This window comes from Papilio xuthus, unplaced genomic scaffold (genome assembly GCF_000836235.2).
Source record: "Papilio xuthus unplaced genomic scaffold, Pxut_1.1 DF826159.1, whole genome shotgun sequence".
NCBI classification, from domain to species: Eukaryota; Metazoa; Arthropoda; class Insecta; order Lepidoptera; family Papilionidae; genus Papilio; species Papilio xuthus.
This window is the reverse complement of record NW_013532490.1, coordinates 1307034-1321607: the sequence shown is the minus strand read 5'-3', so window position 1 is coordinate 1321607 and position 14574 is coordinate 1307034. Positions and strand designations below refer to the sequence as shown.

Below are 14574 nucleotides of genomic sequence, written 5' to 3'. Positions count from 1 at the left end.
AAAAGTTTAATAGATATTTAATCATTTTGGTACAATTTTTTATATTAAATACTTACTAGACCTAGTGGCTTCGCCCGTCAGTATACACCTTAGTAATGTAAGGTAAAAGGAACGAGAAACAAAATCCCAAAACAAAGCTTTTAACAAACTATTAAATACAAACGAATGCTCTGTCAATACAACATAACCACCAAAAAAAGCGACTCACACTCGATGTTATTCTAGTTTCACACGAGGGTAGAACTGTAACGCTAAGCACTCGGAGAGTATGGCTAATATTTAAATGCTCACGTCACATTCAAATATCGATACTAGAAATGAACAAATTTGTCTAAATTGCTATGAATATTAAAAAAGAGATGTTCACAGTTTTGGTCACTTTCTTTTCTTGTATACATACTACTTTGGCTCTTATATTAATACAATTGTCACCAGAGTAGAGTTCTATGGTTATTTTATGTAGGGGGCAGCACTGTTTTGATAGTAAATGTACGTTCAAATACAACCATTGACGTAGAACTGACACCAGGCGCTACACAAATTTTAAGGCAATTTTTTTCCTTATGACATGTTGGTGTCACAAATTTTCGTGCTAGGCTCAATAGCTTGATTCACGCATTGTTTTACCCTCGTGTGAAACTAGTACACACAGTCACGATTACAGTATAAATTAAGAGTAGCATCCCAACCGGAAGAGTTTGTTGACAAATGTACCAGGCTCCCATACGCTTAGCTGTGCTGCTTTTAAATTCCATCCACACAACGTGCCCGGCAAGAAATCTATGAGCCGCATAGATATCTCAATAGTCTACTAGAATACTAATATACTTTAAATATATCAAAAGTATTATATTTTTGAGCATCCTGTTAAAGCAAATCATCTTAAAAAATAGTAAATATGTTATAAGAATTTGACAATAATTAAAAATATCTACAGAAATATTACTACATATTACAGTAATATAGAATTAACTATTATTACCAGGCTGTCAGAAGGAAAGGCCTAATATTATCTTTCCGTGCGTCCTCTCCGCTGTCGATTGAAGGTAGGCAACGCAATCGCGGATGTCTATGTGAAATGGTGGCTTGCTCTTTTGCCAACCTATAATATAAAAAAGAAATAATCACGCCATAGTTGCATCGTCCTAATATTATAAATGCGAAATTTTTGATGGATGGATGCCTGTTATTAGATATCTCCAGAACGGCTGCATCTCGCTGAAACTTGGAATAGATGTAGAACATAGACTGAAAGAACACATAGACTACTAATAATGTTTTTTAATTTCGCGCGCACGGAGATGTGGGTGACACTAGTTCAATATAAGTACAGCACTTCAGCCGCAGAGCTATTGCGTCATAAAAATATCATCACGACCTAAAGATTAATCTCGTACATGGAAAAAATATAGCGGACACGTCATAGATCGCGCCGTTGCACTTTATCCGTCCATTTGGAGGATTTCAACCGGCTCCCGCGGTCCAATCTATGAACTTTTATTTTTAAACTTCCATTCTATCCGGCTCGAAAATATCGGACGGATATAACTCAGTATTAGCGGGGACTATCGCAAATAAAATAGCTTTTCTAATTCTATATGTGCTTTGCCAGTTAGAAGGTTTGCTTTGTGTTGGTTGAGTTCAGTTCAATTCTTATTTTAATTGGTATATTTCCAATACAATATTAAAACGTGCAGATTCTAATAATGTTAAAATGCCACATCTAAATAGATAGTGTGTTTGCCGTATGACTTGAATATTTATCGTAATGCAAATACAATAATCACGTAATAACATATGTATAATTTGATACATTTATCCGACATTCTTACGGCGAATGAAAACATCGTAATGCAACCTGCACATTTCTAACAAGAAAGTCAAAGATATGTGTAAAGTCAACCAACCCGCACTTGGTCAGCGTGGTTGACTATGGCCTTATCATCCGTAACTTGGGGTAGGCTCTGAGCCCCTCGTGTGGTGACGTATAGTGAGCTGATGATGACATGATGACCAATCAATTCTATGACAACAACTATCGACAATCAAAAAGAGATACATAACCGTTTTACTCTATTCATTTTTAGTTAATTCTCAAATAAATTTTCGAACTAATTATTCTTAATTAGACACACTATAGTAAGAGAGGAGTTATTACTAAGGTCGATAGAAAGAACTGCGGGATTAGACAAAGTGCATTCGCTACGAAGCGATTCGATAGCGAACTTCAAACATATATAGAACTGACAATAACTTTCGATAAGTCACGTGACTGTCGCCCATTTCATACGACTTTGAAGTTCGCTTCGAAGCGAATGCACTTTGTCTAAGCCTCTGAATGTTAAGAAAAAGAAAGAAAATAAGTAGAAGTCTTCGAAAATCTATTGTAACAATCACAAGAATACTACCTTTATTCCAAGAAGTCAATTTTTCATTTAATATCAAGGAAATTATTATCTTGTAGCTTAGCTCGTCCAAGCGATTTATTAAACTACTAAAGGGATTTTCAGTGTATGGATTACGACAAATTTAGTACATCGTTGTAAAATATCAAAGTACTCTTAAGGCCATACACGGACATCACATCATCAGCTCACTAGGCGTCCCCACCGAGAGGCTCGGAGCCTACCCTAGTTAAGGGTGATTAGGCCATAGTCAACACGGACATCGGACGACTGTTTTATCGACGTGGTAATAAAACTTTAGGTCGTGTAAAAACTGTTGCAGATTTTGAAATTTGATACAGTCCGTGTACAGCGAGCCTTAAGCCGCATGTGCATAGAATATAATCCCGGATAATACATAATGGAATTATCTTTTGCGCGTTATCGAAATGTATCGGACAGCTTATTGAACACCAGACGCTTGTAATCCGCTTGAAACCTTTTTACAGTTTTTACAAGAATATAAGACAGTCTAATAAGGTTATACAAATTGTTTTGTGGCTTAAAGAACATGTTCTTAGTTTTTAATTTATATAAACATATTTATAATATACGTATTAATATAAATAAACAATAAAAAACTATAATAATATAAGATTTAGTAAAAGTGAGTCAATTTAGAATAATCAAATGTAAAATAAATTAAAAATATCACCTTAAAATGACGATATATTTCTATAGAAGACATGAAATATGGCCACAAATTATAACAACACAATAATCTTTACACTGTATCACATATTAATAACAACACAACTTAAGTTGACACAAAAACTAACCTCCATCTTGCTACGGATGCAATAACGTTCCGTTTATGACTTAGAATATTCATTATAGTATGTCAACTGACGCCTATAAAGTATCGAATTAATATTTTATGAGGTTTAATGTTGTACTTTTTGGACGGTTGTCATTGTGTAGACAACACACGCATTACGAGTAACTGTCAACTATCGAAAATCGGTCTTGTAATAATATTAAACCAACAAATTTGTAGAGGATGGCGGCGATGAGGAGAGAGATAAATAAAACGCAGGATTTGAATAGGTGCGCACTGTTCGCAGTCCGACTGCTGAATTTCGACTGTAATGTGTGCGGACTGGACCTTACAATATTTTATTTATTAATTTTATTTATTTTATCCAAAAGTTACCAATAGTTTTGACACTTACCTTAATAATCAGTAGTTTACAGATAATAAAATGGTACGTTATGGTACGAATATAGAGTACAAATATATGTACATGAAATACACAGAAAGATAATAAAATAACTCAAAGTCGATACATTTAAGTAATTAACAAAATATCACAAAAGGCTTTGACATTCCATCGTCAACAAAATTAATAGTATTACTTTGGTATTTTATTACTTTTTTGAATTTACTAAAGTTATTTAGCTATGTCTCGCTCAATTAACTAAAAGAACATTAAAAACAGTTCTTTTTGTTTCTCAACATATCAATTTTAGGTTTAATATTTTATTTCTCTACGTAGTTTTGCAAAATAAAGTTAGGATTAAAAGAAACAATTTCATTTATATTGTAAATCAAAAACAATAATCACGAAATTTTCGATTGCAAGTTCTATGAGAACAACCATCGAAAATCGAAAATTTTCATAACTGATTTTAATCAACCCATCTCTAGTGAAATGTCAAATGTATTGTCAAACTAATCTATCTTAATTTTTTTTTTTAATTTTATGACCTGGTAACATAGACCTTTAGGTCATATCTTACTTGGAAAATGTTCATTACTTTGGATCTATCTTAAATAGATACACTATAATGCACAGATAATATAAATACTGTCAAATATATAAATTATTTATTAATTTAAATTATATTTTTATAATACAAACATTGACATATTTTGTGAAAAAATTATAAGTTTGGGTACATAAATAAATTCTAGGAAATATGTTTTTAAATCACGTATTTTCAATTTACATATCCGTAAATAAGCTATAATACAGTTTTAGTAGGGACTTACTTAATTTATTTATCCAGAGAAGCCTTTCAAATCAAAGGTTGATCTCTAATAACTCGAAGTACTAACTTCAACTAGATAAAAATAAATTTCAAGTTTTATCTGAACAGTTGAATGCCGAGGCTTTTACGTCACATTCAATATAACAACGAGTGTCGATACATTGTAAATTTGATCTCAGATACTAGGCTGATGCTTGCATACAACTAATGGAAAGCGTAGGAAGACAAAGACCCTCCCAACCTGTCTAGTCTATGAGCGACATGTTTTTTTTTAATCTTTATCATTCGCAACGCTGCACCACAATCAAAGATCGGAGGACGCTGTAGGCCGACGCACTCCAACATAACACGTGCATTACTCACGAAATATTTTCATAAAACCGAACCAAACGCACCCGTCGACGTCCCCGCTCCCCCCTCTCCCGCCCGGCAAACCAGTTCAGTCCGTGCCCGGCTGCCGTGCGCGTCGGTTGTTCTGCGGGAGAAGTACCGTAGTCGCGTCGTGTTACGAGAAAAACATCATTTTGTAGCCAAAGCAAAACCAGTGCCGTGGATTACATACGTATTGTGCTCATGTGAGATTGTGCCATTTTAAGTGATGTTCCGTGAATGAGATGTTATTGTGTTGGATTACTTTTTGAAAAGAGTGGGACGGGTACCGCCTGCCGTCGCCGGACGTCTTTTCTCTCCGATCTCGGGATATCATTAAGGTATTTATTGTTACACCGGCTCATTGTTGTAAGGAATTCTTTCTGCGGCCCTCGTGTAGAGTTAAATCGATAGGCACGGTGTCGGTTCCGCGTCCGAGTAAACCAACGCGTTGTAATGCGTCGATATGAATCGCTGATTGTAGATGGTGTTTGTATATTTGCAATGTAGATGCGCCGGGCTCCGGCCTGGCCCCGGCGTGGTTGTGTGCATCGGACACACCATGGGAACGGGTTCGGTTCGAGTCCCGGTGAGGTGAGAGTGGGCGACTATTAATTAGGCGCTCGACTTCAACGGTGTTACCCGCCTTTGACCCCGGCTCGGCGTTTTGATAACTTTTTGTGGCGAGACAGACGATCTTACAACGAAACGGACCGACTTACAGTTTAAACGTTTTTTTATTATTTTTTTCGTCTTCAAAGACGTGATGTTTTCGTTCAATTAGTTCCACTAAACGAGTCAATGCTTACAAAACTTTATTATTTTAATTTTAACAATCTAATCGTAAGTATTATAAAAAGCTCGCTTTTTGGCATTATTACATTGTTTATGAGTACATTTTTTATTAAACATATGAAGTATGATAAAGCTATTTTGGTAGATGGCATTACTAGTTTGAAAACAAATTAAGTTCCCTATAATTTCGTGGATGAATTACGCTTTACGGCGAATCTTTGTCTGTAATTATATACCGCCGGATAATGGATAGGTTTTGTCAGACTATTTCTACTGTAACAATTGTAATTATAGGTTATAAGAGTAACAATCCGTGTTTTCTCACTAGCCACAAAAAGATTTCGCGGGAACAGATAATAAAATTTAATTTTAAATTACAGAAATTAAATGTAATACCGTTTTGCGTTACAAAATGAAGGAATGTAAACATAATTGTATCATTACGAGTTTAGTTTTTTTTCCATAAATCTTGATGTGCAAAAACATTTTTGAATCTTAGATGTAGTAAAATTCACTAATAATTTAAAGGTTATGATTTTATTTGTTTTTTTATTGTAATGGTAATATTATTAAATCAAGCATAGCTTTTGTACTTATATGTATAAGTCCACTTTCACTAGTAATTATGTTTTCGATGTTATCATTATGTTATTGTAAATTTTATAGCACGAGGGTAGATTATAAAATGTCGAGAAATTAAATGCAAATGAAGTTACACAGTCAAATCTATTCTAAACACGCATAGGTACACATTTTTGAATTTAGAATGTCGGCCATTTTACAATTTAAATCGAAGTGTGATAGTGTGTTATGATTTTAGTTGTTTTGTTTAATATACAAAAAACATTCGATAGGTAGAAATTTGTTCTTACTAATATTATAAATGCAAATGTTTTGATGGATGGATGAATAGATGAATGTTAGTGTGAATGTATCTACGGAACGGCTCTGAAATTTGGAATAGATGTAGAACATAGTCCAAAAGAACACATAGGCTACTTATTATGTTCTTTCTTTAATTATTCGCGGACAGAGTCACAGGCGACAGTTAGTTATTAATATATTTTCTTTTAATATTATTTGGTATATTAATAGATTATGTAAATCTATTTGCGTATGTTTGATTATAACCTCGAAAACTTGTTATAATCTGTATTCAGTTTTATGTATAGACGTTTTAAGAGTAACATTACAAGACGAATCCATTGATTTAGTCGTAAAATGTGTCGTAAAGATTGTATTGATGGCTGTTAGTGATAAAGATTGGATTTAAACGAAATATATGCAGTAAACTTAGTTTGTAATAAGATATACTATGTCTTTGACAGTAAATTGATAATTTTTAATGCAGTTTTCTTTTATATTACAAGAGTTACTTACCATGGATTTCTGAGAACTAACATATTACTATCTCTGTTTTGTCAAAATTAATGACAAAGATATCAGTACGAAAATTTAAGAATATGAAGTAGACTTTTATTAATTTAAAATTAATTGTAGATGCGATGTTGCTTACTATTATTTGATAGAATTATCTTACTCCTATGAGACGTAAATTTAATCATGAGTGAGAGAGATATGTTTTCTTGGAATACTATCTCGGTTGAGTTCAGTAAGGGCGTTTCGATGAAGTCCATTATATACAAGTCATTCTAAAAGGCCATAGAAAGTTTTTTGTTCATTATTTCTATTCTATTTAATATTTTCTGTTTTGAAGTTTATATAGAATTAGTTGTTGCCCGCGACTTCGTCCGTACTGTAATAAAAATTAGGACTTTATTAGTAGCCTATGTGTTCTACATCTATGCCAAATTTTAGCTTGATCCATCCAGCCATTTTGGAGATATCTTCAAACAAACATTCGCATTTATAATATTAGTAAGATAAAGAGAATACAAAATTTGTCTGTCGTTTGAATTTATAGGTAATTTTTATTATTAAATTATTTATTGTACTTAATATAATTGGAATTATTACATTCGTATAACGTATTAGTAATATTATCTATTCAATAAGTTGTTTGTACAACTCGACAGCTTTGATAGTCGACCTTGACCATCCTTATCAGACACTACTTTGTTGATGCTTTCCTAGTACTTTAGTATGATTAAAATATATATTTACTTGTTGATTGTTTTTAATTATAATTTACCTAATAATTTTAATACTGGCAATATTGAAATTATTTATAATTCGCAACAAAAGTGTCGTCTTTTATATTTCTTAAAAACTTTAGGGCAGTTTTAGGTTACAAATAAAATGGTAAATTGTTGTTCATTTCTGAACGCAAGTGACGGTACATAGAAATAGCACGTGTCATGGATTTTTGAACATGGCCGCAAGCGTTAATTTGGCGCGTAAAAAACGAATGGCGTCCGGAAACGTGCCCCATCGGCTGTCGAACAGATGTCGACATGTGTCGTGGCAGCCAGGGTTAATTGACTAGGTAAATGTGGTTGCCTCCAAGATTTAAATGCACTTTGTATGTTACCTATATTCCCCGTATTTGTACATCAAAATTTAGAAAAAATTAAGTGCTGTAAAAATCACTCTTAACCTTTCCACGGAAGTGGATTTGGCGGAGCAGGGAAGCATAGCACGAGAAAATATCCTCTGTATGGATGTCCTCTGGTTAAGGGTGGTATCGCATTACATCTTTTAACCAACTTTCTATTACACGTGTCTATGGGCAGAGGTCACGTCGCTGTCTAAGCGGATTCAGGTAGTCCTTATCTCGTGTTCCTCCTCCTTACGTTTACGTTTACTTATGGGTGTGACTCACATCTCTCATCAGTACTACGTGTTGTTAGAAACGTGAAGTAGCTATTGGGTACATTTGATTTTAACTGAGCATTGTTTAAAAGCTTACACTGATAGTTACTTAAGACTTAAGGAGATGCAAGACGTCGATTTATCATGCAGCGGCATTTAACAGTATAAAAATACTGGATCATCGGTGGACCGTTATTCAAACGGTCAGTTATGATTGTAGGGTGACCATGATGTGTAGTTTTTTTATAAATTAACGACACGATCCCGCCTAATGTTTAGTACTGCGAAAAATATTTGCTTAGTATTATTTTAAGTAGTTCTTACTTTATATTTTTGTTATTTTATCCAGTCTAGCAGATTTAGTATCAAATTATGTACTAAATTGAAGTTAAACTTTATTAAGAATTTTTGGAACTTAACTTGGTTTATAAGCTCTTATTTCGACTCACAGCTTTGGTTAGATATTTGGCTCTTGTCCGTAAAGACAAGGTTTTTATCTATTTCCTAATTTCACTAAATGAGTGTTATATTTAGGAGAAAAAAAAACTTCATGATATAATAATATGATTGTAGTATTGAAATATATTATTGACTTTTAATAACACATATGATTTAAATCAACAAAGTTTTATAAAAGCAATATATATATTAATAAGTAAATAACAGATGAAACCGTAATAAAGTTGTTTCAATATTTTGATCAAAATCGTGATTAAAATTCCCTAAATGCTTGCCTATTCCGATTAACATGAATGTTTATTTAGGTTGAAATATTTTTAGTTCGCGTATTGATTGGTTACATTTAAAATTAGAACATGTGTCCCTCTTTAGGGCTGGTTTGGGATCGTACTAATTTAATTACCAAACGTATAAATCACGATGACACCGTAACAGACATTTTTGGTGTTGTAAGCCAATAAATCTTTATATTCTTACAATATTTTTTTTAATAGGCGATACTGACATTTGCTAAATTTTCTTATCGATTTTAATATTTTAATTAAGTGTATATAATAGTTAAAATGAATAATTTTGGTAGACCGAGATATAAATTTCTAAACTTGGTTTTTAAGACCAAAATCAATGTATGTTATCCTTTTTAATGTCTGGCAGGGATTATGATATGTTTTATACATTGCTTTGCCAAACCAACGATAACAGATGTAGTAACTTCTTTTAATGTTTCACAGATAAATCTTTATAAAATTCTCGTGTCACAATTTTCGTTCCCATACTCCTACGAAACAGTTTGACCGATTCTCATGAAATTTGGGAGCATATTGAGTAGGTCTGAGAATCGGCGAACATTTATTTTTAATCCCGCGCGGACGGAGTCGCGGGCGACAGCTAATAATTTATAATATTTATTACTGTCCGCAAAATACTAATATTTGGTTACCCTAGTTACTTACAGCAAATCTTGTTGTTTTAGCCTGTCTACTGGTAAGACTTGTATCATTTCATTAAATTGGACTCTTGGCAACGTGACAAAGTACGAATCGTGCGTGTGCGCATAATTGGATGCAACTTTCCATTTATATCACTTGGTTAATAGAGAAGTTGTGAATATTTTACAGATAAAATATTTATTAACTTAATATTGTTGTGAATACCGATTGTCATGATGTTAGAGAATATTGTGGTCTCTATTTAATCAAAAGGAAGGAAAAGGACAACAGTTGTTACTAAAGTGCCTTGTCGGCGGAATTTTTAGGATAGAGTTGAATTGAAGCTTGTCACTTGAATTACTAGAGTAGTACAAATTATGATTGCAAATTAGGTTAAAGATTTTCGTCATATTAGTTCTAGATTTATTTTAATTATATTTTTAAACAAATTAAGACTAGTAGTTAAGAACCGTGTCCTCATTAAACAACTTACTAAACGTATTCATTTATTTATCATATTTAAAAATTTTTTATTAATGCGAATGTTTGGATGGTTGTTTGTTTGAAGGTAAGACTGAAAGGATCTTGATTAAATTTTGCATACATATAGAACATAGTTTAGAAGAACATATAGTCTACTTCTTATGTTTTTTTAATTCCGCGCGAACGTAGTCGCGGGCGATAGCTAGTTTCCGTCATAAAATTGTAAGTTTTGAAATTTCACTCAACACATAAAAAAAGCTGTCGGAAATAAAGATCAACGTTCACTCACAATATTACTTAAGAAACGGATTCCTTAAAAGCCCACAGTGTATGCATTAAAAAACTATTTTGGTATTCATACGAGTAACTCAAGTTAATCGTATTCTGAACTTTAACGTAAGGAGATAAGAACTATCGTATTTGGTAAGAGGTGATTTTGTCAAAAGATGTGCGTCATTCAAAGTGCTCCCCAACTATTTATTAAGCTAAGATATATCGGGAATTTAAAGAATTTTTGGTTAAAATATATACGTTATCGTGTAATGTTCAACTTTTATAGTTTCCTAGTTGAAAATTAATGGAACTTCAAGAGTACTAGGATTTCATGAAGATAAAACGTATGGAAAAGCTGAGTGGTTACTTTAAAGTTTACCATAAAAATCTTAAGGAGTAAAGATTTGCCTTTGTAACATTAATTTGAATATCCAGCTGTCGCCCGTGACTCTGTCCGCGCGGAATTAAATAAACTTAATCAGTAGCCTATGTGTTCTTACACACTATGTTCTACATCTATGCCAGATTACAGCCAGATATGTTGAGCCGTTCCTGAGGTAACATACATCTAAACATTCGTATATAAGTAAGATTATAGACAGTTTATTTTTCGTCTTAAACACTATTTAAACAATTTGTTTAACTTTTATTTGTATGTTAATTAATTTTAAATAGTTTCAAGGAAGTTAGAAAAAACTTTAGCGTCTGTTTTCAGAAATCTCTTCGTACAATCACCTGTAGTAAGGGCTTTAGTTAGTGCATTTTAACAAGCTGTGCCTAAGCCGTTTTATCTATGTTGAATCTATTCCTGGAACGAGAATGGTCATTGTCTATTCCTTTACAGACCAACCTTATGTTTTAAATCTTCTGAAACATTTTACTTAAGCGTTATTGAATATTCTAGATTTTTTTGTATTAACTGATTTTTGTTAATTTACCAATATTTCTTTGCGGGATTCGAACCCTTCACTATTAGGCGATTGAAAATATATATTTTTATACATTATTTCAAATATTTGAGTAAAAAGTAATTTCATCTTATTCTTATTAATATTATAAATGCGAATGTTTAGATGGATGTTTATTAGAAGGTATCTATAGAACGGCTTCATTCATAACGATGAAATTTGGCATATATATAGAACATAGTCTGGATGAACACGCTAAGTTAAGTAAAGGGAAAAAGCTCTATAAGACAATTTTATTTTTAACTGTATTGTAACATGCATAGAGAATATTATATTTCCGAAGTAAATAACTATTTGACCGCTATTTACAACATTTGATGGTTAAATTACATATTTTCTAGATGTAGAAATTCCACGCATAAAATTCTTTTGGAGTCTACAACTCATCAATATTCACAATCTCTATTTGTTAGGTTGGTACTGGCCTAAAACAAGTGAATTATTTCCGAGCTTGTCCATCAATTTGGTCTCCAAGTACTCTGTAGTTAAATTAAAATTAAAGTACCCTATTGTGGTCGTCCTGTTCGTCCTAAAAAAACTAAAGTTCATTGACCTGACATCGCCTGTTTTAATATTTTTTTACTGCGAACCGATAGTTGACGACCACTGGTTTAATTTTTTTTTAATATTTTATTACATTCTTTGTAGATTTTACAATAACGTGCATACTGAGAAATGGCCAGTACCGATTTTTAAATTTGCTTTTATTCAAAAAGGTTCTATGCAATATTAATCAGTATTTCGCGAATAATTAAAAGTTATATTCCAATAAATTGTGTGACGTATACACAATATTGTGTGTACGTATTTCATCTGTGATAATCAAAAAATTATGTTAATATTTTTTAAAACGAATAAAATCTTTGATAACATTTTACACTAAATTACTAAATTTGTGTTTGTTTATTTCAATTATCTTAATTACCGTGGATTTCCGAGACTAAAATTCCCGTTTAAATTTATTCTTATCTCTGTTTTGCACTACATTATGACGGAGATGTCGATATGTTTTATACAAATTTTGGTCTCAGAAACCAACGGTTAATGTTTTGTTTAAATTTATACGTTTATAAGCATATCTAACGGTCCTTCTATTTAGCAAGAATGCTGAATAAACCTTTATTAAGTCTGGAATGATATAAGAAAACTATTTTATAGCTTCGAAGGTTTGCTTTGAAGTTTATTTCGGTAGCGTTCCGAATATTAAGTTGACATTTTATTCGTCTAAGATAATGTTTTGGATACAATAAAACCTGCTTTTATACTACACTAGCTGTTGCCCGCGATGTCTCTTGAAAAACTTAATTAGTAGCCTATGTATTCTTTCAAGCTATGATCTACATGTGTGTTACTTTCAACGAGATCCATGCAGTCGTTCTGGCGATATCTTCAATCAAACGTCTATACATCCATCCATCTAGGTAATAACATTTTACGCATAGCAAGTGCGCGTCGGTAGCTCAGGCGTCAATCACTTGACTTGCAATCTGCAGGTCCTGAGTTCGAATCCCGCCTAACTACGGTGTTTTTAAATTTCCGACGTTCTTACGGCGATGGAAAACATCGTGATGCCCGCACTTGACCAGCGTAGTTGACTATGGCCTAATTCACCCTTAACTTAGGCTAGGCTTCGAGTCCCTCGGTGGGGACTTATAGTGAGCTGATGATAAGTCTAAAGATAAATGCAAGTATTTGTGCATTTTGAATAACAAATTTCTTTAATCTACAAAAGAGATCATTCTTATAACACAGGATTGTATGGGAAAGACTTATACTACAATTATAAAGTTATATAATTGGAACATTACGTGGTCGAAAGTTTCTTAGATCCAATAATATAAACGATCCCACTAACTTTAGTTTACGACTTTCATATCGATTGATTTTGTGACATTCGATTCTAAAATAGTCTAACATATAGGCCCTTTTCTTTACAAACTTAGTGAGATTTGCAAACGAAAGGAGAAATGTAACGTATCCAAAGTGACAGGATCGTTAAATTGTCGAAGCGAACGTCTTGCTCGGGTTTTACGAGATTCGTATGACTCTGAAATCGGCTTAAAGGTTATATCCGGGAGCTCATTTGAGAAGTTTCGACTCATCAAAATAAGGATACCGTTTTACTAAGCGAATCGGAACTATTGTCCTTTTTTAGTTATATTACTTTTAAATTTAAGAAACATATTGAATACTATTATCTGATTATCACTAGGTCATTCTAACGCTAAATCTTACTAGTATTATGCAATTGCTTAATTTAGATGGATGTATGGATGGAGGATTGTTAGAAGATAGATATACAACATAATCTGGAAGAACACATAAGCTTTATTTTTTTAATGCCACCCGGACGGAGTTGCGGACGATAGCTAGTATATATTCAAATCAGTTGGTAGTTCTGTCGGTACGATTATTACTGTAGTATTTTTTATTGATTTATTGAGAATAACCTGAAAAGATAATCAAAAATCATCCTAGTGGTTAAGGGACACATAACAAACATTAATTTTTGTATATTAATAGAATATATAAATGGTATACAATTGTGTGGGAATTTGATTCCGTAATATTTAGGTGTACGCATCCCGTCTCTACGTCCCTTGTAATGCCCAATGTCAGCGTTCGTAATAAACATCAGGTAAAAATTGGATCCCAAACTTGTCCCTTTACATTCAGTAGGCATTGTACGTCTCTTTCACTAATTGGCCTAGAGTAAGGTCGCATCTTCCTACTACGACAAGGATAACACAAATTTAAAAAAAAGCACAAATTTAAATCGTAAGTAACCTTTTTGTTCTCCTGTCTCTCTTATTATAATGGACAGTATCTTTTAAGTTTTATATTAATTTCTGCAAAACAAAATCGTCTCGTAAATTGCATTGATTTTATTTTTAAGACAGAAATACTTTAAGCGCAATCAAGTTAGCCTCTTCAGTTAAATTGAGACGTTGAATCGGCCATTTTCTTTTCCCGCCAATTCCGAGCCAATAGCAAAAGTAAAAAAGGCCCGATACCACCAACATGGAAGGCAATATACGACCTCGCCCGGCAGAACCATTTCCTTTAATGTTTTCATGAGCTTAGGCAACT

At 32.8% G+C, this 14574-nt stretch overlaps 1 protein-coding gene across 4 annotated transcripts in view; it reads left to right on the top strand.

The window, feature by feature from the left end:
- Positions 1 to 4865: 4865 nt before the first annotated feature.
- Positions 4866 to 14574, top strand: part of Cirl (Calcium-independent receptor for alpha-latrotoxin) — a 275946-nt gene continuing 266237 nt past the window's right edge. For all 4 annotated transcript variants that reach the window (XM_013319304.1, XM_013319305.1, XM_013319306.1 and 1 more), the window contains exon 1: positions 4866 to 5146. The gene's annotated coding sequence lies outside the window, so the exon portion shown is untranslated. The remainder of the gene's footprint in view (positions 5147 to 14574) is intronic.